General features: G+C 46.3%; 1 protein-coding gene across 4 annotated transcripts in view; it reads left to right on the top strand.

Annotated features, from left to right (window-relative positions):
* Nucleotides 1–25,783, top strand: part of GDPD5 (glycerophosphodiester phosphodiesterase domain containing 5) — a 164,521-nt gene that overhangs the window by 70,838 nt on the left and 67,900 nt on the right. The gene's annotated exons all lie outside the window — the stretch shown is intronic.

Raw genomic sequence — 25,783 nt, 5'->3', positions numbered from 1 at the left:
GAATGTGGTGGAGCACCTAGTCAAGTTTGGGATGGGAAGGCTTCAGCATAATGATGGGCTCCAAAATGCTTGGGGTGTAAAAAGGGAGAACCGGAGGGAGGGAGGAGATGAGGCTTGGGCTGGGAGAGATGCTCACGTGTCCTGCATCATTTGAGAGAAACCCCTCTTAGATATCTGCTGTGTTGAAGCATTTTGGAAGCTCTGCACTGCTCAGTACAGAGCTGCTTGTGTTGGGGATTGAAATGTTTGCTGCAGACTTCACAGAGCTGAACCTGCCTAGTATTTCTTTATTTCAGCGAATTCCTCTGCCCAAAAAGTCACGCACAGTCCCATCCTTTTGGTACTGGAGTAATGCAGAATTGAAAATAAAAGACTGGAAAAGAGTAGATTTTCAGTGAAATAGGTAGTTGCTTTTGAAGGGTGAGAAATGTCTGTATAACTGGGAAAAAGGAGCACTGTAACACTATTCTCTTCTCTCTTGTCCTTTAACTACTTGCTCCTTTGCAGAAAGTGGTGGGTTTTTATATGCAAAGGTCTTTTGGCTAAAAATGTTAGGGGGAAAAAAACACATCCTTCTGCAGAACTGTAAAGGTGTGAGGGATGGAGCTGTGCAATAAGCTTAGCTCAGAAATCTTGGCAGTGAGGGCAGGTTTTGGAGCTACTGAGTTCCTACAGATGCTGAAAATGAGCATCTGGGAAGAGTGGAGAGAGGGGAATGAATTTCTCTCCCACCGGGGAGCCTGCGGCTAAGAAATCTTTTTTTCTGACTTGCCACGTGGCCCATGAGTGTAAACCCAGATAGCATCTGGTAGACGTGTACCCAACCACTCCAAATGCTATGCCCAAATAGTAATTGGATTTTCTTCCTCTTGTCCAGCAAAAGGACTGGCGTGTCTCAGTGGTCTCTGGCTTAGACCAGAAGTTGTAATCTGGGTCTAAGAAACCTCCTGATGAAAGATCTTGTGGTTTCCTGGAAAACTTCCCCAACCTGGCACTTTTTTGGAAGGTCACGCTGAAAAATCCCATTGTGCTGCTTTCTTTTCAGCTGACTTTTCTGAAAATTAAATTTCTTGGCAGTTGAGCCTGCAGCTCTCCTCCAAAGTTATGTATGTGGCTCTAAATGAAGAACATCTTGCCATGTCTAAAGATGATGAGTGGTAATTGCATCCGATGGGGGTTAAACTTGTAGGTTCTGGTGCTGTGAGTGCTTTTCAGTGGTGTTGATGCTAGCTTGCAAATCAGCATCATCCCATATTGTGTTTGGCCTGATGTTTTGGAGAGTGGGTCACCTTATTTTGGGTTGAATAACATGTCCTCTGTGACCTTAAGTATTGAAGGGATAGTTTAAAGTCTGTGCAACCATCTTCATTTGCATCGATGGACATGATTTTGCTTGAACAGACTAACAATTCTTTGCACAAGTGGGCTACTTGGATCTGTTTCTCCCTTCTCTACTGCTCTTTAGGATTCTCAGTCTCCAAACCCATTGGATCTCTTTCTGGAAAGTGTGCCTAGAAACCACGTTTAACTATAGCTCAGTGCTCAAGTAAGGGGGTGACATTCAGTGGCATTTCTTGTACAGAAGTCAAGCTGGATGATTTAATAGTCCCTTTGGTTTTCAAAATGTATGTGTTTTATTTTGTGATGTAAAAAGCTTCTAAATTGAGGGCAGAGGTTAGCTCGCCAAATACATCGCAGCTGTTCATCCTAATTTAGAAGAAGAGGCTGCTAGAAGTTCTGGAACAGAAAGGCTTGGAAGCCAGAGTGCTTTTGCATAATATCTTCCTGCCTTTAATACAGATGTTCACATTCATGCCTCCTATTCTGGGAGTCTGGCCAAGCTTCTGTATAGAGTAACTGCACACAGTTCCTGGTCCTGTCCTTCACCCCAACATCATCCCAGAACAGGTACAGCCTGAGATTAATTTCCTTGCTGGAGTTTCCAATCCATTTATTAATAAATCAAGCAGCGCACTGCTTCAGACACATGGCTGGCTTTTGCACTGGAGGGATGGATAGAGCGTATTTCCCCACAGGGCAATCGTTCTTCATAGCTTGCAAACTAGTCCCATTAAATTAAAAAGCCACCACAAACTGAAAGTCTGAAGCTTTCTTGCAGCGTGTGGGTTATTGCAGTGATGCTCGTTCAGGGGATTGATTCTGACGGTTGTGGCTGTGGCTTCCTTCATCTTTACCAGGAAAAGACTGTAGCAGTTCAGCAGTTTTTGTTCTTTTTTTTTTTTCTTGTATGCCTCTTGATTGCAAGCATTTTTTTGAGAAGCAAACTCTGCATCAGAGAAGTCTCTGTTCCCCAGGTAGCTTTACTACTCAAGCAAAGAGTTTTGGCATCTATAACCGTGGTTGACAGCACTAGCAAAGGCCAGCTGAAGCTAGGAAGCTCACAGCAAAGATCTGGAAGCACAAATAGGTTAGAAATTGTGGTTTTGGGGATTGTTCTTGTGAGCTTTTCTTAATAGAAGTTGAATTTTCTTAATAGATGTTGAGCGAACACCCAGAGTGGCTGCCAGACCAGGTGTCCCGCGGTGCACAACAGGTTTCCAATGCTTTCAGGAGTCATTGGGGTGTGGGTAAAAATGAAGCCATGCACCATGACCACATGCATACGGGTGGTTTGGCCTCTGGTAGGTAGCTTTACAGCACGCTGTGGTTAGGGGAGAAGAACTTGAAGAAATGTGGTGATGTGGCTTTCCTGGCATCCGTCTAGGGCTAATCGCAAGGCGGTTTGTAGTCTGCCAGGAAGTCTTTTTGCAGATGACGTGGCTGCCTGTCACCTCAGTGGGGATCCAGAGGGCCTCAACACCGAGGTGATCAACTTGGATGCCAGAAATGCTTGCCTTTTTATGAACTGGAGACCTCTGTGTTAACCCATTGGCTTATTTTAAAAAGAAATAGACTAGCAATGCTTAAAAACATAGATAACTGTTCTGCACTGTTGGCCATGAAGTTGAACTAGACTTGTGTCTGCCTTTTTGTCTTGTGAGTTCCTCTTGAAAACTTAGGAGTCTTGAATTTAGAGTTGTTTAAATGCAGATTCAAAATTTTTCTCCTGGTTGTTTCTAGGAGATCTGCTGCTGGGCTCCCAAGTGTGATTTCAAGGGTAGAAGTGACAGTAGGAGATGTGCAAGGAGAAGCTGTCTAGGGCTCGAGGTTTTAATAAGCTTTTTAGTGGCTGATACTTGTAGCTCATCTCAAGCTTGAAATTTTTTTTATTCCTTCGTGCCACCTCTACAATGAGCTGTTAACAGGGAAGAGCTGATGAACTGGTCTGAACCCATAATTTGTCATGTTCTCCTTGACACGCGGTTCTGAGCCTTTGTTTGGCAGCGTGCTTTTTTGCACATGACGTCAGCCAGCAATTGAGAATCAATTGACTTCAATACAGTCAAAAGAGGCCCTTTTACTGGGACAATTATAAGAGAGGGGGAAGAAAAAGGAGAAAATAAAAAAAAAAAATCACAAGACGCACCTTAAGGTCTTGTTTAAAGTCTTCTAAACTTGGAGCATTCTGACTCTGTTTAAAAATTGAGTCACCTGTGGTTAACTTCCTCATGTGGTTTCCTGAAGCAAGCTTCCCAAAAGTCATAAAACTTGCTTATCTCAACCGGAGGAAATCAGCAGGACACTTAGCGAAGGAACATGATGAGAAGCTGGGGCACTCCTCTCTACTAGAAGCAAGCAACCCCTCTCCTGATTGAGATGTTTGGGGTGATGCTTATTTTTTTGGTGTCGTGCAAGACTCCACTGCCATCAGCCCCGTTGCCAGGCTGAACACCACCGGTTAATGGTGGAGGAAGAGCGCGCGTTGGCTTTTCCGCTCTCCCAGACTGCTGGTTTCACCGCAAAGCTGTTCTTTCATTCTTGCTAGCTGCTCTTATCTGTGTGTTTTTTTTGTTTTTTTTTTTGACTCAGCTATGCTGGCCTCTCTGGAAAAACAAACCACCTCCTGGTTCCTCTAATTCAGAACACGCTGCTATGCCTTGCTTTAGGGTTTGCTTAACAAGCCGAGTTCATAACCACCTAAACCGCCACAGAGCTTGAGCAAACCGTGCTGCTGCGAGCTGCACCGTGTTGTCTTGGTGTTTTCCTCGCCAGGAAGGCCAAGAGCTTGAAGCTGAGCTGGGTGTGGTGGTGTAGCTTTTAGCTGAGTGATATCTGAAAAGGATATCTCATTTCATTGCTGTTCTTGAGGTCGATGTGAATTAGCGCGTGTGTGTTTGCAAGGGTTATTAGCAATGCGCCCCGAGTCTGAACGAGCGATTTTATTGCATTTGTCTGCTGCCATCAGGGTTTCCTGCTTCTTCAGCAAGAAGGGAGTGATAAATGGGGCAATGCGAAACGAAACCTGCCTTGCTGCTGTTGTATTATGCTTCGGCGTGTTTTATCTGTGCTTGGCAAGTGTGGCACTGCTGTGGCTGTAAGGCTGTTGTGTGATGAGCAGACCCCAGCACTTACATTATAGCCATGCTGGTTGACTTTTTTTCCTCTATGTTCAGTCCTTGAGAGGTAAAAAAAAAAAAAATAAATAAATTCTGCAAGGAAAACGTCTGTCCTCTCTCCAGATGGATGCTGGCTTTGGATACTCAGCTGCTGCTGAAGCTTGTGACTTCATTTGGTTCCCCTCTGGCAGTGCACTGAACCCGTTTAAATCTCTTACAGGCAAAAATAAGTAAATCTCTTCCATATGTCAAGTATTAGAAAAATACATGATTTCTTTGACTTGCACAAAGCGTCCCGTTGTCTGGCAGATAGAGAAACAAGTGCACCCTTGTTTCTGGGAAGCAGAGCCGTAACCTCACGCTGGTAAATCTGACATGTCACTGTCCACTGTTTCAGACGGTCTCTGTTCATGTTAACTGGGCATGTGGAGGCTGGGCAGGGCTCTGATCTTATTGATTTTTCCTCTTAAAAGAGAGAGACTTCAGTTTTCTCAGCTCTAAGTCTCTTATTATAGTCTTTCAGGTCACTGGATTGCCCCCAAAGATGGGGGAGAAAGCATTTTGTGTGTTAGCTTGCTCAATGGCTTTTGTTAGCAGATATGTCTTTGCCCTCTGGATCCCCCATCACATGGGAATTAATAAGTCTGTGTACTGACGGGGCGATGTCTCGTCAAGCAAAGTGCAAGCTTGTAGATCTTGCCAACTGGGTCAGACCAAAGGTCATTTTACCCGGCATCCTGTCTCTGTGAGGGTCCAATGATTGATGCTGGAGAGAGGCAGGAGATCATCCTGGTTGTGCTCTCTTCTCTCCCTTGGCTTTTGGCAAGCGCTTTTTGGATGCAAACCCATGAAACGTTGCTCCACAAAAAAACCGTAGCATTACTCCATAAAGCTGCTTGTGCTCATCTGGAGTCACCTTGTGCCACCAGCTTGCTCCTGAAATGCCACTGGAAATGTCACTGGAAAATGCCTCGTGGTCTGAAAAATGATCATTGAGGAATTCCTGGGATCTCAGGAGCTGCCTTGTATCTGAATTGGGTCCTCACTGGAAGATCTCTTCCTGCTCGTAGTGCTTACAATGAGGGACGCTGCCCAGTGATGAATACATGGAATGAGACATGAACTGTGGGGTCCCTGGGCATCTCCTCTTCCCAGTGCACTGGTTGGTCAATTTGGCCAAGAGGAAGATGAAAAGGAGATAAGCTGGGCCTTGGGTGGGAAGGGGAGGAATAAACGGAGGGGGCAATGTGCAGAGAGAGCCTCAGCAAGAGCTTTTGGAGGTGTTGGCCAAGGGGCTGCAGCCTGTGCACTCAGTAAGCCCTTTTTCTAGGGTTTTCACCCCAGTAGAGGAGGTCCACATGCTAGGGTCCGCTTAATCTCCTCCATGGACGATGGTGTAATATTAAGTTCCCCTTAATGATGGAAGCAAGCCAGTACAGCTGTTGGGAGCATGTCCCTTTTTTAGGGGGACATGAGGGTGCAGAGGTGATAGGGAACAGGACAGGGGATTGAGCTTTTGGTCTGATCCAGGATGGGCTGGGGAAATGTGCTCTCCTGCTGGGAAGATTAGCCTTGTTCTTTTGTTCATCCCACTTTAAAAATAAGTATAGAGAGGCTGCAACTTGCCTGGCGCCCTTGTTTTATGAGGGTTAAGAGCAGCCTGAGGGACAGATTCAGTTGATCTCGGCTGTCTTCAACAAAAACTTATTAAAGCACACCTGGAGATCCACGGACCTCAGAAATAAAACACCCAGAATACAGCAAGAGAAGGACTGAAGTTTGTACGTGGGTGATCAGAAATTCACGTGGCTAATATGTATCAAGACAGGAAAGTTTTCTAATGGCCAGGTATTTGAGCTAATGAATGACAGAAGGAGGAAGGAGGTGAAGGCAATACAGGTTGCCATCCAGCTGCCCATCAGCCTTGCTCCAGGTAGTCCGTAACTATAGTTTTTGTAGCTGAGGCATGGAAAGCTGGCAAAAAGAAGCCAAATTATGGGGTTGTAACTCCGAAAGGAGGATGAGTTCTAGTGGGAAGTCTTGCTCCTTTCTTTCCTTCATGGCTCTTCCCCACCCAGCCCTTTTTGTTCCTTGCGGCACTCTTTAGCTAAAGAAAAAGGGCTGAATTTCAGATCGGTTTTGTGCTTAAGAGGTTGAGTTACTTTTGTGGCTGCTGTCCTGAAGCAGTGAAACTTGTAAAACCTCAAGACAAAGCCTGGGGAAGAGGAAAGCAAGTAGAAAGACAAGTAAACAAAACAGAAGTGAGGAAGGATGTGTGTCTGGTCCAATAGTTAGCTGCACTTTTTGATTTTAATTACCTGATGTCTATCAACTCGCCTGGGAAGTGAGCAGAAAAACATTTCCAACTGAAAGTATCTGGTGTGTGTGTGTGTGGGGGGGACATTTTCTAGTGAGATTATTTTGGATGAGTACACTACTGCCTTAGAGTAATAAAATGGCATTAGGGTAATTTCTGAGCATATTTCCTTTGAACACCGGAGAATTTTATGCGTGGTTGGAGCAGGAACCCCCTTATGTATCCAGGCTTTTTCACATACCTGTTAATCTAAGATATTGTTCTGCTGCTCTGAGCCCTTCTCAAGCTGAGCTTACCTTTGTGGGAGTAGAAATAAATTCAGGGTCATGTACTTTTGCTGGAGTTGTCTTGTTACTCTGTAAAGACTTTTTTTTTTCAATATAGTTTAGTTCTGCTAAGGGACACCATGCTAAATACCAGCTTTGCAATATTTTTAGGAAACACATGTTTTACTGGGTCTGAAACGAGTAAAACGCTTTTTCTTCCCACTTCCAGTTCATGTATGTCTTGGTCGGGTTACTTTACATCTTGGTTGCTCAGAAGCACGAACTGGGCACCCAAATTTGGCCTCATCCAAATCCCTGCAGTTTGTTCACGTCCGACCCAGAGCCAAGCTGCAAGCTGCTCATGAATCATTTTGTTTTCTGAGACAGCCAGCATTGGTAAAGAACATTAGGTTGTGGGTGCAGTAGTGTGTGAACTAGGGGAAATGAAACCCAAGTGTTTATTTCATGAAGAGCTTTCCCAATTGATGAAGCTTTTGTATCTGGACACTTTATTATTTTTTTTTCTATTGCTCAGCAGTAAACCCATATCTGCCTTTAACCAAAGGAGTAACGTGCTGATATCCTACAGCTTGTCTACATTTTTTTTTATTTTGTATTTATTTATTTTTTTCTGGGTGGCACAAGCTGCTGCTGCTTTCATCCCCGCTCCTTAGGGATGCTGTGGCAGGTCTGGTGCGATGCAGCTGTATTGGGGGAAGGTGTGATGAGACTTCTGCCCTGGTGGCAGAAGGGGATGCCAGGGCACGTTCAGCACAGACACCAGGAGGAGGTGTCTGAGTGTTTATGGGTCTGGTTTTGATGGAAATAGCTGAATATTTCCCAGGAGGCTGGTAGTGTAAATACATCCAAAAAGAGAGAAACAAGAGATGTCTGCCTGCCTGGGTCCTCTTTCCAATGCTTGGCACAAAAAAATCATCACAGGGCACTGTTTCTCTACCATCAAGCAGGTGATGCGGGGAGCTTGGCTCCTCCAGGAGCGACTAGCCCATTTTGCCACTGGAGTCAAAATTTCCCTAAAAAAAAAAAAAAAAAAAAAAAAAAAAACAACGAACTTGGTTATTCTATTTTTTTATTATTATTTTTTAAATCTGAGCTACTGATTCTGGAATATAAGCCTAATTCTCAACAATATCCCTTTAAAACTTCCAGCCAAGCTGGGAAATGGTCATTATTTTTTTTTCCTTCCCCATCCTCCCTGGCTGGCTGGGATGGGGTTTTGAGTAACTCCCTGCTCTGTAATTCAGTGGGTATTCTCACTGGATTTAATTTCATCAGCTCTAGCACTGGCTCCTCTGCAACAGCCTGTCACTGTTTCCATGATAAACTGCAATGTTTATGGGTGGCAGATAAGTCTGTGAAATACATCCTTTGTGTATGCATAAGCCTTCAAGTAGAGATTTGGGAGGAATTTTATACATTCAGTTATTTAAGTCAGAGCCAGAGGAAAAAGTTACCTGTTTCGTATGTGGTTGTCTTGTATTATTATTCCAATAAAAGTTATAAATCATTTTGTTATTTTTTTTTTTGACTTGGACTGCTTGTGATTGTGGTGTATGGAAATTCATTTGAGAGAAAGTATTTCTGAAGTTACGGGTAGTTTTCACCAGCACTTGTCGAAACCTTGGGTTGCCAGTACTTCCAATTTTATTTCTGGCCTTGCGATGAGAGATTTTTGTGCTGGGGACAGCCTGAGCTCTGCAAATGTATTAAGCTAAATGGGAGGTGGCCTGGCACTTCTTATAAAAAGGCAGCTGAGAAAATGAAGCAAAAATAGTCCTCCTGCCCACCCTGGGCTAAAGTGACAGCAAAACACCATTAAAGCAACCTGTGCTCTTAGGTCAGCGTCCTCCTGTGGTTTCACTGGGATGAACCTGGAGGGATAGTTGGAAAATGAATTTCTTTGGGACGGATGACACACTCTGCTCAAAGCTGTCCCGTAAATAGTTACTCAGAGCATTGGGTAATGTCCTAAAATTGGCCAACCTCGCAGCCTGGGTCTCTGCTCCCAGCCAGGCGTCTGGAAGGGCTTTGCACGGGAGAGGTGTAGACAGTCTTTCAGCCCTTGTCCAGAAACTGCAATTTATGAACCCAGCAATGGCCAGACGCAACAAAGTAAAGCATCTCTTGTGTAAATAAATGCCTGCTCTTGCTGTGCAGCCTTCCCATGGCAGGGGAGAGAACTGGGGAAAGGGTGGATATTTGTCTGCCTGAGTTGGCGTTCTCCCAAGCAATTCCCTCCCTACAGCTTAATGATAGCTAGAGCACCCAGCTGGGCTTTCATATTAATGAGGACAACGGCCTTCTCTAACAAACTCATCTTTTGATACATAAGGAAATGTTACATGAGAGGATGTCCTAGATAAAGTGCTTACAAGTAAGCCTCTGGGCATGCTTAAGGGTTTTAATTGTGTTCAGTGGGAATAGCCAGTGAGTAGATTGATGTGTAGGACCAGTACCTGCTTTCACAGGTTTTAGATCTGCAACAGTTCTTACTTCAGAAGAAAATGGGTGATCTCGAAGTGTTTTTTCCTCTTTTTTCTTCTTCAAAGTCCTTTTACTGTTGTACTTCCAGCCTAAAGCATGTCTTTTGTGGTGCTGCACAGGGGCACGTCCCAGGTGGATGCGCCCTCTCCCATGGGAGGCAGGAGGTGGCTGTACAGCAGAGCTTGTAGGGACCATTCCTACAATTCCCAGGTGTAGCCTGGGCCATAGTGCAGGACATACAGCTCAGCTCCGTGATTGTGCAGCCCTTGTTATGAATTAGGGTCATGGATGTGAAGGGATGCCAACTACCGCCAATGCATGAAGTGATGGCGCAGCAGGTGGGGTGGGGAGTGCTTTGCCTTCACCCCCCATTTCTGAATTCTAGGTAGTAGGTAGAGGTGGTGCAATGGATTTATCCTGATTTCATCCCACCACGGTTTGATTTGCATGTAGGATAACACCCTCATAATCAACGGTCCATATTCTGTCATTGTTGTTGGATAATGTTAAGCCAAACACCTGCATTTGGTGATTTCTTTCAACCTAAATTCTGCATTTGTCTTTCTGGTGGGGTTTGAGACCTGTCTGTGTGCCCTGGGTTTTGCAGTGTTTGTTATCCAGGCCATTGCATGATCAAGATCTTGCTCCTCTGATGGAGTCTGGTGATATCTGTGCTCCTTGAATAGCAACTGCACTGCCCCAGCCTCTCCCCAGCGCATTACAAATGGGCAGAAAAATCATTATCACCGAGGTAATTTGCGTCATGTAGCCTGCCTTGTCTGATGGAGCCTGAGGTGAGGGACCAGCTGATTTTACCGTCGATCTATTAATATGAAATGCAAACTCGTCTGGCTCTCCAGTTTTCCGAAATCAATGGGTTCTTTGAGGCTGTGTTGGGTTCCCTCAGGCCAGCAGAGCAGTGGCGATGCTGAGCTGGTGGCTGGGCTGGAGAGGGACGTGCTGTTTGGCTCAAACCTTTCCCTGCCTGGTTGTGTCTGAGCTGATTAGCTTTCAGAAAGTAAATGACTGACGTGAAACAAAACCACCCGGGAGTTTTTGCTACCAGGCTTGTTCCTGCATGTGGAAGCCGTAGCACTAATGGGAGCTGCTGCTCTTCGTTGCTCCTTTTGCTCTGGCTTTTTGAATAAATTAAAATAAAGAATGGTGCGTTTGCTTTGATGCTTATCACTAGCTTTACTACCTTTTCTGCTGGTTTGCCAAGAACATCCCCATCCCAGACTGCAAGGTGTTTCCTCAGGCCCTATCGCCAAATCTCCACGAGCTGCTAATTCCTCGGGGCGCAGGGAGCTGCTTGCTTCGTGCACCGCTTTTCTGAGCGAGACCCGGAGTATGACGGCAGAGCCGAGCGTTATGCTAATAAACCATGATTCAGTGCATTTCATTGTGTTTTGTTGTGTGAAGACTGAAACTCATTGAATGAAAAAAATGTGCTTGTTCCTAAGGTTTTTTTTTTTTGTCATCTTATCTTTCTAAGCAGCCTGGACTGTGCCTGTGCTTCTTGCCTTAATATTCTGTATTTCTTTTTCTGTGTTTTTTTGTCTGTTTCTTTTTTAATGATAATAAAAACCCTGAATGATGGATCTGGTGGGGCGCTGGTGAATTAAATATAGGCTTGGAATCTGGCCTTTTTATTGCCCGTCATTCTGTCTTTGGCTTTCAAGGTGGCAATTTAATCTTTCTTCCTCATCTGCTAATGGGGGAGGGCTGATCTGGTATCGAGGAAATGGCATTGAATGCTTCCCCACATTTATCTCCAGAGTCATGAAAGTGCTGGAGGTATGATGAAGTTGTTAAAGTTCATACCTCTGTTTGGGGAATGAATGTTGCATTGGCCAAAAAGATGTGCTTTTGCCCGTATTTAGGGGATGTGACTTGAGGTTGAGAGTGGCTGTGGGCGATGCCACACACGATGTGGTTTGGAAACAAGGTAGGAATGCATGCAACGTGTATAAGCCTTAGTATGCAGCACGTATTGATTTATTTGCTTTTCTAGCATTTTAAGTAGAATCTGTCTCACTGGATGTTTGCATACGTATGAGTTTATTAGGATTCTTTCTGTCTCCTCCTGTGGTGTGTGGCAGAAGAACTGCCAGAACCCTTTTCCTCCTGAGATCTTGTAATGGAAGTGCTGAACACCTGCCTAGCATATGCAAAGTGTCTAGAAGTTTATTTGGAGTGGCAGAAAGTGTACGAACACTTACTTATGGGACATGGTGTCCTAAAGGGCTGCGAGATCTGCAGGAGCAGTTCTCCAGGCCTGATCTCTTCACCCTGAGACCAAATCTCCCTGGGGAAATAGTGGCTGAATGTTTCTGTGCTCAGCTGCAGGGATCAGCGGATGAACTTCTCTGTGCAGTAGCCATGATAAATTATTTAAAGTTATTCCTTTCTCCGTTTCCTAGAAACTTCTGCAAGATTTAAGAAAGCACTTTTTCCTGCTCTAGGAAATAAAGATTTTCTGTGCTCGGCTTGTTGCTTAAAAGCAGACCTGCGGAGAGCACCTCAGCAGTTACTGCTGGGGAAGAATGAAGAAGTAACCGTCTCTTTCCCTTTTTCCCCCCTCTTCTTTCACTTTGGTCAAAGTTTAAGTGTTTATTTTTTTCTAGCCTGGCTTTGCAGGAAACAATTAGGGGAGTGCTGAGGGGACAGAGCCAGGCTCTGCTCAGGCTGCCCAGAGAGGGGCTGGGGGCTCCTCCTTGGGGATCTCCAGCAGCCGCCTGGACGTGGGGCTGGGCCCCCTGCTCGGGGTGGCCCTGCTGGAGCAGGGCTGGCACCAGATGACCTCCAGAGTCCCCTGCCAGCCTCAAACATTGTGTGGAAAGGAGAGGGACTGGGAATCTTGCTTGGGGGCGAGGTGTTTTTGTGCACGGGCTTGGTTTGGGGCTCTGGGCGGTGGATGCTCGCTGGCAGCAAAGGCACCTTGTGACTTCATCATGAATCCGCACCAGCCTTGGGGAACGGGATGCTCTTGTTCTGTTCCTCCTCTCTTTGGCAAAATGCAAGTCCTCCAGTCTAAATTACAGAGTCCCTGATTGCAGGAGCCCGTCTTCATTAACATTTCAATTGCCAATCTGTACCAGTTGTCTGCCTGATACAACAGTGCCTCAAAGGGAGGCTCTGGCTGAGGCTCCCTGCAGTCATCTTGGTTCAAATATAATTTTTGAGTGTTTTTAACCAGTTCTGCACCCAGCTACTGCATTTTTCATGTTTTTGTTTTAATTTTGGCTCCTTGAGTTTTAGCTCTGTGTTCAAACAAATTGTCAGGGCATTTTTTTAATCTTGGGCCATTACTGAAGGGATCAGGGTGTTGATGGCAAGAGGGAATTCTCATCTATGCCAACACAGGACACGTTTTCAGTCCCCATCTGCATCGACCTGTAGGGATGCTTCAAGGCATTGAGTCAACTGGAGCTAAACAATTACGTTTTGCAACAGGGTTAAGGTCTAGAAAAGTTCTCCGCCCCCTCTGTCTAGGTGTGATTCATGAGATAATTCACTGCCTGTGCTCCTGAGTTGTTTTTCCTTATCAATTATCACTTGTTCTCCAGCCTGTCATTACCAGCTGCTGGAAGTGCTGCTGCCGGCGTGGATAATGCGAGCTGCTGGAGCCGGGTGCACCGGCTGCCCAGGGGAATGCAATTTGCCTCTGTGGCTGCTGGCAGTGATGGATGGGTTCACCTCGAGTCAGATGCTCCTGCCTCGAAACGATGTTGAGCAAGCGCAAAACCTGATGGATGGTGACACCCTGTCACCAGGCGATGGGGTGACGTGGTTTGCAGCAACCCCAAGGGCTGCTGGAGCGAGTTGCTGGTTGCTTTTCCATTGACCTTTGCTTCTGTGCTGCGTGTAGGATGCTCTTGGACCCATTTTGTTTTCAGGAGCAGCACCAGAACCTGACTCACACCCATTCTGCTTATTGAGGGCTATATTATAAAGCACTGAGGCATCTCTGGAGATGAAGACCTCTCTTCCTTTCCTACCTTCATTTCCTCTGACTAGTCTGCAGATGAGAATACTCATCTTACCCTTACGATGCTGTCCTTGGAGCAGATTGCTTTATCTTCTGGCAACCTTTGCTTTATAAACGACTCCCAGCGGCAGCACTGGATGTTGTACCGGAGGGAAATTTTGGAAACAACTGCTGGTGTTTGCACATAAACTGGTTTATGAGAGGTTAGCAGTAAAGCTGCTCTTTGAGAGGTCAGCACTCAACTTCTTATTAGTCCAGTGCCTCTGTGGCTTGGAAACAAATAAAATCTGATATTTTAAACACTTGCAACCAATGCTCGAAGCTATTAGGCAGCTAGAAGAGGCTGGAATGACTGCTGAAGCCCCCATTATAATCATTAAAACTGATTGAAGTGTTTCAAAAAGGTGCCTTGTAATGCTGAGTGTAAGTGCTTAATGTAGCAAGCAGAAAGCAATGATATGCTGTAATGGTTTTTTGAAGCAGCTTCTGGACTTTCCTCCTCCAGGAGTCTGCGGTGAAGTTGGGAGGGTGAACGTGGTCCAGGGACAAAGGTCTCCCAGCCCTGGGGGTGATGCCCAGTGGTGTCCTCTGGAGGGATGGCCATGGATAAGGGCAGAGTCCCTGCTGGGAACAACCCTTTAGAGGCCTCCAGAGGATCTGAGGTCAGAGAAAATAACAGGAGGAAAAGAAAAGGCCCCAGCTTCACCACTTCTGCAGTGCACCAGCAAAGCAGGCTTGTTTAGTGTTTTAATGTTGCTGCGAATGAACTCTTTTCTTCAGCATTAAAATTACACATGTTGCTTTCTGGTTTTAATTTAGATACTGTACACCTTCTCCTTTCCTTCCCTGCTCTGTTTGTGTCTGTTTTTCTGTATTTTTTTATTATTTTTTAAATTTTTTTTGCTTGTGGTATCCCCTCCTTTGCCGAGGAAACAGCCAAAATCTTTCTCCTAAGTTCTCCTAGGAGCTGCCATGCTAAGTAACATCAGACTATTTAAAGGCAAACTCTTTTAAAGTCAGATATCTGTTTTTCACTACTGCTCGCTGAGGACAATGAGTTCTTGTACTCTTGTTCCTGATGGTGCTGATTTTACGACATCAGACAGATTGTTTTTCCCCTGCTTTGACTTCCATAAAGAAAAGAACTAGGTGGCATTCAGGCACTTCCCAGAAACAGGCAGAATGCGTTCCTGCTGCTGGGAAACGTTATTAATATTTTTTTTACTTAAAATGTGTGAGCAAATTCTTCAGGACCAACCTGCCCAGATATTGCTGGGCAGTGGGTGTTAAAATTGGATGGAAGCTCCTGGTGAAAAAAAAAATAAAAATTTGAGGCTGTTATTTCTCCTGTGTATGTTTGTGTCCTCCTCTGGAGCAAGTTAAAACCTACCTGAGCTCTGCAGCTCTGGTTTCTTCTCTCTGCTGATCTGCAGTGCCTCGTGTATCTGCTGCTTTCATAGCGAAGGGAGGTGATGATAAGAGCATAAAAGCACGTCAAAGGTCAGAGGAGAGATGAGAGTTAGCAAATACAGCTCACGGGCTGCAAGTGCACTGAAGTGATGAGTATAATAGTGTTGGACTCTCATATGAGTATTTGGCATCCTTTGTTCTTGCGCAAACGAAGCTGCAGGGAATGGATGTTGTGGTTTTCCTCGCTCCATTGCACAAAACACAGGGGCTGGCTTTGGCCAGGTGTACGCTTGGCAGGGAGCTAGGGGTCAGGGGGAGCTGTGCCAAATTTGGGCTGTCTCATCACCCTGGGTCAGTGAGGAGCCCAGCTGCTGTGTGATAGTGAATGTTGCCACCCACGTCACTTCCGAGCCCGTCTGTGCAGCTGCTGTTTGTGCCCACATTTAATTATAGCAGCAGTGCCTAAAGGTGCGAGCATCCCTCCTTGTGATGCCGCCCCCAAAACGACACCCACAAAGGAATTTCCCCTTTTTTCCTCCTGCTTAACACGTGACTGTCGTTTGAGAAGTCCTCTCGCTTGCTACGCAGGCGACCCATGAGATTGAATCAATTCACTGCTGTGCTCAGTGTCTCATGTCACCCGCCATCTGATCTGGCGTGCTCGGATGGCTGCACTGGCTAAAATAGCCTTGGAGGTTTTGGGGTGAATTGGGGGAGCTAGGTCCGTGTGCTGAAATGTTGTATGGGGACTTTAAAGCCTGTAAAAACAAGGCTGACCATCTGGCAGAGTGAGGAGTATCAAGTTAATTTTGCAAACGTTATTTGGACACTTAAAAATCACCTTTTCTCCATGCTGGAAGGCAAGAGACTATAGAGGTGGTGACAAAACTGGAGATTTAAGGAAAGCTTTGAAAAGGAGAGGGATTTGGGATCAGGAAAGGTCTCTAGACATGGAGCTGAAGGCAAACTTTTGCAAGTGATGGTCTTTAAAACTGTGTCCCTCCTGTAGGTAGAAAAACCCTTAGAGATGCAAGACAAGCTGATACGCTAAATGCCATCCGGGTATCTCCAGAAAGTCAATTTCTTTTTTGTCCTTTGAGGGATAGGAATGATGATGTTTACCTTTTGTTTACCTTGACCTCAGTAAGGCTTTTGACACCGTTCCCCACAACATTCTCCTCAAGAAACTGGCTGCTTGGGGCTTAGACTGGCGTACGCTTCGCTGGGTTAGAAACTGGCTGGATAGCCGGGCCCAGAGAGTTGTGGTGAATGGAGCCAAATCTGGTTGGAGGCCGGTCACTACTGGCATCCCCCAGGGCTCGGTACTGGGGCCGGTCCTCTTTAATATCTTTATCGATGATCTGGATGAGGGGATTGAGTGCACCCTCAGTAAGTTCGCAGATGACACCAAGCTAAGTGCGTGTGTCGATCTGCTCGAGGGCAGGAAGGCTCTGCAGGAGGATCTGGATAGGCTGGAGCGATGGGCTGAGGTCAGCTGTATGAAGTTCAACAAGGCCAAGTGCCGGGTCCTGCACCTGGGGCGCAACAACCCCAAGCAGAGCTACAGGCTGGGAGATGAGTGGCTGGAAAGCTGCCTGGCCGAGAAGGGCCTGGGAGTATTGGTTGATAGTCGGCTGAATATGAGCCAGCAGTGTGCCCAGGTGGCCAAGAAGGCCAACAGCATCCTGGCCTGTATAAGAAGCAGTGTGGCCAGCAGGTCTAAGGAAGTGATTGTGCCCCTGTACTCGGCTCTGGTGAGGCCGCACCTTGAGTACTGTGTTCAGTTTTGGGCCCCTCGCTACAGGAAGGACATGGACGTGCTCGAGCGAGTCCAGAGAAAGGCGACCAAGCTGGTGAGGGGTCTGGAGAACAAGTCTTACGAGGAGCGGCTGAGGGAGCTGGGCTTGTTCAGCCTGGAGAAGAGGAGGCTCAGGGGCGACCTTATCGCTCTCTACAGTTACCTTAAAGGAGGCTGTAAAGAGGTGGGGGTTGGTCTGTTCTCCTACGTGCCTGGTGACAGGACGAGGGGGAATGGGCGGAAGTTGCGACAGGGGAGTTTTAGGTTGGATGTTAGGAAGTACTTCTTTACCGAAAGGGTTATTAAGCATTGGAACGGGCTGCCCAGGGAGGTGGTGGAGTCACCATCCCTGGAGGTCTTTAAACGATGTTTAGATGTAGAGCTTAGCGATATGGTTTAGTGGAGTACTTAGTGTTAGGTCGGAGGTTGGACTCGATGATCTTGAGGTCTCTTCCAACCTAGAAATCTGTGATACTGTGATACTGTGATGTTTTGTGTAATGGAGGCCCTGATCTTAGCTGGTTCCTCTGAGCTCTCTTTCTATGAGCAGTCTGTCATTCAGGCTGGTTTACAGGCTGCTAGGAGGGTTTCAAGAGGTTTGTCAGGTCCGGGACTGACTGCAGCGTGTATAGTCTTTTGTACCCTATGGCTGTTCATGAGCACGTACATGGGAATTGTTACCTGGTTCTTGGCTGTCTGAATGTGTGCCTTTGGCCAGGGAGGGGGCTGGAGCCAAATGCCTGGATGGAGAGCCCAGGTCTGGTTTAATGTGAGAGAAGGGGATTGCACAATGACCACCTACCTCCCTGGAGCTAGCTGGGAATCCTTCATCTCCTTTACCTTCATCTCCTTTTTAAAGGAAGAAGGTTGTTTGCATATTTTTAAGTACTATTTTTTAGAGAGCTCTGGAGCCCCACAGAATGTAGTTCTCAGGGGTGGATGGTGCTGCAAAACCAACTCTGAAAATGTTTTGGTCTGTTTATTTAACCTAAAGCTGCTGCTGCTTGTTGTGAAGATGATGATGACTCTGCGATCACGTGTGCAGGAAGAAAACTGAATTACTTCATTGGCCTGTCAAATATAGCAGCATTTGATTCAGACTTGGGGTTGGATGGGCAGGACCAGAGGTTTTTGTCCTCTTCTGTTCCTAAGATAATGTGATCATGGCATGCAGAGCATATCTCTTGGGCCAACGCACAGTATCAGCTGCATAAAAGCTGTGCTCTTTCATGTTCTACCTAAGCAGGTATCAAGTGTTGTAACTGCCTGTGATGGGTGTATATAATGCTCTCTTTTGTGCTCTCCTCTACCCCTTCTCTCTATGTCCTGGCCCTGTCCTTCCCATGTCTTGTGCCAAATAAACTTCTGTTCAGTAGCCATTTGGTTGACATGTGTTTTGGTAGCTAAAGCTCCAGCTTTTCTGGAAGAGGGCCAATGAGTGTCGTGCAGCTTGCTCCACCGAGCTGGCAGGTAGGCTCCTGTCAGAGAATCATGGAAAGGTTTGGGTTGGAAGGGACCTTAAAGCCCATTTAATTTCACCCCCTGCCGTGGTAAGGGTCCCCTGCCCCACCCAGCCTGGCCTTGGGCTGGGGCACCCCCAGCTCCTCTGGGCAGCCTGGGCCAGGGCCTCAGCGCCCTCAGAGGGAAGAATTTCTTCCCAACGCCTCCCCGAAGCCTCCCCCCTGCCAGGCTCCAGCCGGTGCCCCTCGTCCTGTCCCCCCAGCCCTGACAAAGAGTCCCTCCCCAGCTTCCCTGCCCCCCCTGCAGGCCCTGGCAGGCCGCTGGCAGCTCTCCCCGGGGCCTTCTCTTCCCCAGGCCCACCACCCCCAGCTCTCTCAGCCTGGCCCCACAGCAGAGCTGCTCCAGCCCAAAACTCTGCTTTAGCAGTCCTCAGCTCCTGTCCATAGCTCCTGTTCTGCCACAGCTCTTGTTTATGAAGGGGACGGACCTGCTGCTTTTCAGCAGCACCTTGCCAATGCACTCAATGTGCGCTTTTATCATCGCATCCAGCCTGCTTCCGTCATAGCACTGAGGGGTTGGGTCTAGAGACTGCTTTTTTCCTCCTCTTCCTTTCTTCCTCTTTCTTTACCAAGCTTCTATTTTTCTGTAGTCTCTGCTCTGAGGGATAGCAGGAATGAGATGTTGGTCTCTAAAGGGTGTAGGACTTCTCTTCAGGTTTTCTTATCTGGTGGGAGCCATGGCTTTTGGAATTGATGCTTACACATCCTTTGTTAGCTCTGAGCATTCCTGCTTTTTTCATGGCTCCAAAGGTGCTGTATCCAGTGTCACCCTCGGTATGCACAAGATCAGATCTTCCAAGGCCTGTGAGAAACACTTGGAGTAAAAAAATATTCTAGATAAAAGGTTCCCAACCAATGGCTTTTACCCTTGCAGATTCATGCAGTCAAAATTCTAAAAAAAAATTAAAAAATAAAATTGTATTTGCTTCTCTTTTGTGTACTGTCTCATTCTGAAAAAGCACTTCTAATTTCTGCCTAGTTGATTGGATTTTCAGTGTCTTAGCGTAAGAGTTTTGGGTAAGAAAAGAGCTTCTCTAGCAACATGAACGCTTCCCCTTGTATTGTGTGTAAGGATAAGGTCTGGTGCTTTGGCATTTCTTGGCTTTTGGCATAGACATTTCTCCCTGCCTCAGCTGGTGTTGCTATTAAGTGATTTTACTGCTCCCTCCAGACCTTGCCTTGCTGCCCTTTGGGTATCACAGATGCAAGCTACAAAGGGCGTGGGGGCAAGGTTTTGGTCATGCATGGTCTGTCTTCTCTATTAACCTCTCAGTGGAAAAACAGTCATAGTTGTTTTTTCAAATGAGTTGAGCAGTGATGAATGAATTCAGCTCTTCTCAAAGTCCAGCTCTAAGATCAATGGGCTGACGAGAAGAAAGAGTGAGATTGGAAGCAGGGAAATATAACTTCCTCACCCTACCATGGCACAAGATTACATTGCTTTCAAAGACTGGTGCAAAAATTGATTTCTGATACTGCAAGGACATCGGGGCACTCCAAAAACCTCTTGCCTGTCTCCAGTTCAGTGGTAAACCCTTGTGTACACCCTGCCTTGATGCTGGTTCGAATTGGGATGGTCCAAACATCAGAGAGGTACTAAGACACTTGCAAAACTGGGAGTGTCCCCAGATAAAAGGAGCGCCCTTTATTTGTCATCGTGCACTTAATGCTGCAGATGGAGGCTGGATGACCAGCCTGCTGGAGCACTTCGATTAAGGGGCACTTAAAATAATGAGGCTGCCTTCTAAGGACATTAAAGAGTTGCAAAGAACAATTTAAGCATTTCCCATCTGACCAAGACCAAAATCCTTTCTATTTGTGTGTCAGGATCGTAATAGTTTAACAAATGCGTTAAGACAGCTGTGGTAAAAGCACTTGTAACTGCAAATCACTATACTGGAATTTAATCACAATTTGTTTGGCTTTATTCAGCTGTGGGTCACAACTGAGTTAGATTAGCTAAAGACAAGAAATGTCTCGCAAACATTTTAACTTGCATGTAGTTTCTTGCATTTTGTCTACTTCCCCCCAGGTCTTGGATAGAGTAGGAAAATGCAGCTAAAAACCCCAAAATATTTGGCCTTAGAGAGAATTGATGGGGAGTGGCAGTGGAGGTTTAGTTAGCAATTCATAATGACAAAGGAGCTATCTACTCTTGTTGCCTTTTGATTATCTTGTGCAATAGTGATCCCTCTGGGAACTCTAGAAAAGTGAAATAATTGTTTGTCTCTTGACTTCAAAAAAAAAAAAAAAAGTGCTAAAAAGCCCTTTCTGTGGGGCTCTAGGAAGCTTTGAGAGGGTCTTGGGGATTTGGAATTTTGTTTTCCAACCTCCCCTCAGAGTTTGTTCTCTTTTTCTAGAACTAATATTCCTAGAGACAGAACTTGCTTTTTTGGGTTGCTTTGCATAGAGTTGAGAGGATGAACTGGTGCGATCCTCATGGAGAGAAGGGTCAACCTCTCCCAAAACTGAGAGCTCACTCTCTCTTTCCTGGGTGGCCAGAGACCAATTCAAAGCAGGAAGGGATTAGTAAGTGGAGAAAAACTAAATATGTAGACAGGCTTGGGGGAAAAGATCATTGAACCAAATGTAGTGGCAAAATGAAATGGCAAATTTTTGGACTGTTGACTTGCTTATGGGAGTATGATGAAATGCTCTTTTTCACCGAATCAGAAGACACACAAAAAGGTTTTGAGCTTAGTAATTCATGCATCAACTTCTTGAGCTTTGTTTAAACACTTTTGCCTATGATTATAGCACTGGCTTGAAATAGGATTATGGTTTATTTTTCTTGGCATCCCAAAATTTTGCTTAAGGAGGACTTTATTATTAAGCCATATTTACTCTGTAAGGACACTAACACCGATGATGAAAGCTTGTGAAATAATTCATGTGCTTCCTGCGTGTTTGGCTACTGCTTTATATTTATTATAGCTTTCTACAGTAGATTTGCTTTCATATAATTTGGGGGAGGAGGGTTACATACATATGAATCTAATTATTTTAAATAGTAGTGAAGGAATCCTCCATCGCAGTGTCATTCCTGTCTGCAAAATTGCAGCTATTCATCCTCTTCGGGGTCCTGTTGCGGTAAAATTCCAGATGTCAGTGTTTGCTGGGTTTTAAAAATGATTTTAATTTTCTCAGAGGTCTAGAGAGTGTGTCAGGATTGATCTGCTGTCTGTGAATAGAGACTTCACCTCTGTGGGCTCTAAGCTTGAAAGACAGCTTCAGGGCCACTGTGCATCTTTTGATAAGCTTTGGGAATATTGCAAACCAAATTATCCAGATCAGTCTTGTCTTGAGAATGTTACTTCTGTTTAGAACCTGAGAAGGCTCGTGGGAGGATGAAATAGGTTGGGTTATCTTGATGCAAGGACTTGTCTGTGCCTACGAAGTGTATCTACCGCTGTAATCTCAGACCCAAACAAGTGTAGGCATCCTGTGAGGGCTTGATGCAAGAAGCACATTTTTTTGTGAGCTCTCATACAGGATCGTGCCTTAAAGCAACAAAGAGGTGTCTTGAGTCGTAGACTCATGAAATATTCAAGGCTTAGCCTTTTGTTTCCTTGTTTCTGAACTGCAGGTAGGAGCAGATACAGATACAGCCCAGGTCTGCTCGGTTGTGCTCTTGTGTGAACTTAATAATTACACGTCCTCTGGAAGAGCTTTCCTTGTGTTGGTTTTTAGGGAAAATGGGACAGACTTCTATGAACCTGTTACACAAATTTATCTCCACTTCCTTGGTCTCATGGAGTATTTTTTGGTCCCAAAGCTAGGACTGATCTGCTTCCTGTGCTCTTTAAAGAATACAGATTTTTGGTCTCTGTGGCAGGGGGTGAATCCTTGAAAGCCCTCGGCATGCACAGTCCTCCCTGTTTGTAGGTGGGGAGGAAGTGCAAAAGGTTCAGGCTGTGTTTTGGGAGGTTTACTGGGCTTCCTCACTGCCAGCACCACCTTCCTCTTGGCTGTCAAGGAGCATTTCTTCAGTGGCTGGGGGCAAGTGTGATGTCCTTTCTCACACATGAAATAGAGAAAGAGAGAAAATCTGCAGAAAGCAGGGAGAGTTCACACGTAGGGCTTGCACGTGGTCCAAGCAAAACATCATCAAGGTATTGCTCCGGGCCAGCCTGCCCTGCTGGAGATCAGAGCCCAGTGTTTTCCCTTGCATTGCTCCATGTACGGGACGGTCAATATGGAAGTTTTCAAGACGCTTTTATTACTTATTGGCTGCTATTCAAACTCTGATAGAGACCCCGTTGATTCCTTCAGCCTTTCCGTGACTCTCCCCCTTGGAGCATCTGATGATGGTTCGTCCTTGGAAAAGGCTGAACTGTTTTCTTTGAATACGTTACATTAAACTGCAGTCAAAGAGTACAAGACGGCGCTAGAGCAGGCACACAGGGTGGGAAATTAGACAAAGTGAATTTTGGGGGGGGTTGTAAAGTCACTGGGCTGGTGGAGGATGGAGAGCTGGCTGGGTTGTGGGCTAAGCAAACAGTAAATCTCCTTCCCATGTCTGCTCTGTGTTCATACAATGCTCTGTCTTTGTAAGACAAATCTGTCTCTGCCGCCTGCTTTTTGGGGTGGGTTTTTAAATTCAAGGGATCTCTCTTGCTGTTAGTTGCTTTTTTTCCCATCTTAAATTTATTTTCTAGCATGGATGCTTCCAAGGACTTTGATATTCTTACAGTAAGAGATGTGGAAGGAGAAATAGAAACCACACATTTGCAAGAATGTCTGAGGGTCTTGGTGATGCTTGTCCAGTCCTAGGGAAGAAAAGGGTGGAAATTGCTTGTCTCTCCCTTCCATACAACTTTTGTGGCTCGATAGACATCTCAGAGGCACTTTCTCTAGCCAAACAAACCCTCTGCAACTTCCATAACCTATTCTTGCTGGTCTGCCCCATTGGGACAGGTTTGCTCCTTCACAGAGCCCAATAAAAGCAGTGTTTCCTGAGGCAAAATGCTTTCTCCTGATTCAACTAGATCATCTTCAGCTGTGCTGTAACAAGGAAAGGTAATCTGTTTCATGAAATCTGGCCACACTTCTGAACTGTTGTTTGGAGGAGTTTCTTCTCCTGCCTTCTCCATCATCCAGCCAAGTGGGCTGGTGGAGATCCATATCCCCAGATCTCAGTCTGACCTGTCTCTGCTTCCTTATTTATCATCACAGTGGATCTTTTGCCTCCTGTTTCTGTATATCTCCCTGCACAGATGTGTAAAGGTTCTGGTTTGTGGGGTATTTCCTTAGTTAGCTTTTAGGGAAAGATGCTTTGCTCTTGGAGAAATTTCCATGCTGCAGAATAAAAGAAGAGAGGTGCCATATATCACCCCTCCTGACGTTATGATAATTATGCTCCCAAAGCAGATTTTTAATTTGTGCCCTTCTAGGGTTGGCCATAACTTATAATCCAATAAACCTATATATTGTTGCTCAAGGCAGGCAGGGATGTTGTATCAAGCCAAACCTAATAATTTAGAAGCTCTTTAGTAAGCTCAATAACATCTATAATGCAATTGCTTTTATGGGCTGGTTTATCCCATTTGGCAGTACCTAGTTTTTCCAGCATGCTGCTATGTCCTAAATTTATTGCTACAGCCCACGAATAGCTTGCCTAATTTATCTTGATTGGGGAAATGAGGCTGCCTATGTGGTGAGAGGATGGGCCCTAAAATGTCTCTGTGCTGAGAAGAGGAGGCTCGCTTAAATGGGATGCTTAAATGGGCCCTTCTTTCTGGGAAGCACCTTTCTGGAAGAAACTCCTGGGGATTTTTGGTGACGTGAGAGAAGTAAGGCAGGAGTCTGCGTGCTCCACAGGGACCGTGGTCAAAGCTTTCAGTCACCCTGACCGCGTAGCTCTAAGAGCAGCTGAAAGTCTGGAGGTGGTCAAGGTGCTTTTGTTTGCCCTGATGTCTGTGTTATGCGTGAGGAATAAAGCTCTTGAATGATCTTAAAGGATAAAGGGACTGTTTTGGCTGAACCTTGTTGAACGAAGGCATGAACCTTGCTCTAAAGTCATGTCCTGTTGCTTTCAAAGCCGTTTGGGGATGTTTAGCCCTTGCAAACAAGCTTCGTGTGGGGTACCACAGAATCACTGAATGGTTTGGGTTGGAAGGGGCCCTAAAGCTCCCCCAGTCCCCATGCCATGGTCAGGGCCTGCTGCCCTCAGTCCCACCCAGCCTGGCCTTGGGCACTGCCAGGGCTGGGGCACCCCCAGCTCCTCTGGGCAGCCTGGGCCAGTTTTTTTTTTTTTCTTTTAAGCAAGCATTTAGCTGTTCTAACCTAGGAAATCTCCCAGGCAGTGGTTGTTTGAGGTGTACACATACTTTCTATTGAAAAAGTAAAGCTGAAAGACTTGAAAGCAAGCTGTGCTGGTCATACTGAGCCTCTCCTAATCCACACAAGGAGCACTCCACCTCACATGGAAGACTTCAGGTGGTAGAGTAACGAGATGCTTGGCTCTACTACACCACTACAAGCAAGAAGATGCAAGAAATCCCCTTGTATTTTTGTGGTGGTTCTACTCGGGTGGGCGGCCGAGCTCCACCACAACCGCTCTCTCACTCCCCCTCCTCAAAGAGGAATGGGGAGAAAATACGATGAGAAGGGCTCAAGGGTTGAGATAAGGACAGGGAGATCGCACAGTAATTATCGTGACAGGCAAAACAGACTCAGCATAGGGAGGTAGTAAGATTTATTACCTATTACTAACAAGCTAGAGAAGTGAGAAGCAAAGGAAAGAAACCAAAAGCACCTTCCCCCCCATCCACCCTCTTCCACCTCCTCCCTTCGAGCGGCGCAGGGGAACGGGGTAGTGGGGGTTATGGTCAGTCTATAGCGCTTCTTCTCCGCCGCTCCTTCTTGGTCACTCTCGTCCCCTGTGCTGTGGGGTCCCTCCCACGGGATGCAGTCCTTGCTGAACTGATCCGGCGTGGGCTGCCCACAGGCAGCAGCTCTTCAAGAACTGCTCCAGATATGGGTCCGTACCATGGGGTCCATCCCTCAGGAGCAAACTGCTCCAACCTGGATCCCCCACGGGCAGCAGCTCCTGCCAGGTCACCTGCTCCTGCATGGTCTCCTCTCCACGGGCTACAGGTCCGGCCCGGGGCCTGCTCCGGCAGGGGTCTTCCACAGGCCGCAGCCTCCGTCGGTGCAGGTCCACCTGCTCCACCGTGGTCTCCTCCACAGGCTGCAGCATGGAACCCTGCTCCACCGTGGTACTCCATGGGCTGCAGGGGGACAGCCTGCTTCACCGTGGTCCTCACCACAGGCCGCAGGGGACTTGTGCTCCGGCGCCTGGAGCACCTCTCCCCCTCCTTCTTCACTGACCTTGGCGCCTGCAAGGCTGTTCCTCACTCCTCTCACTCTCCCAGCTGCTGTGTGGTGCAGTGTTTTTTTTCCCCTGTCTTAAATATGCTCTCACAGAGGCGCAAAACAACATCACTTACTGGCTCAGCTCTGGTCTGCAGTGGGGCCCTTACCTAACATGGGGCAGCTTCTAGATCCTTCTCACAGA

This window comes from Anser brachyrhynchus, assembly GCF_964034855.1.
Source record: "Anser brachyrhynchus genome assembly, chromosome: 1".
NCBI classification, from domain to species: Eukaryota; Metazoa; Chordata; class Aves; order Anseriformes; family Anatidae; genus Anser; species Anser brachyrhynchus.
This window is presented reverse-complemented; position numbering and strand designations above follow the sequence as displayed.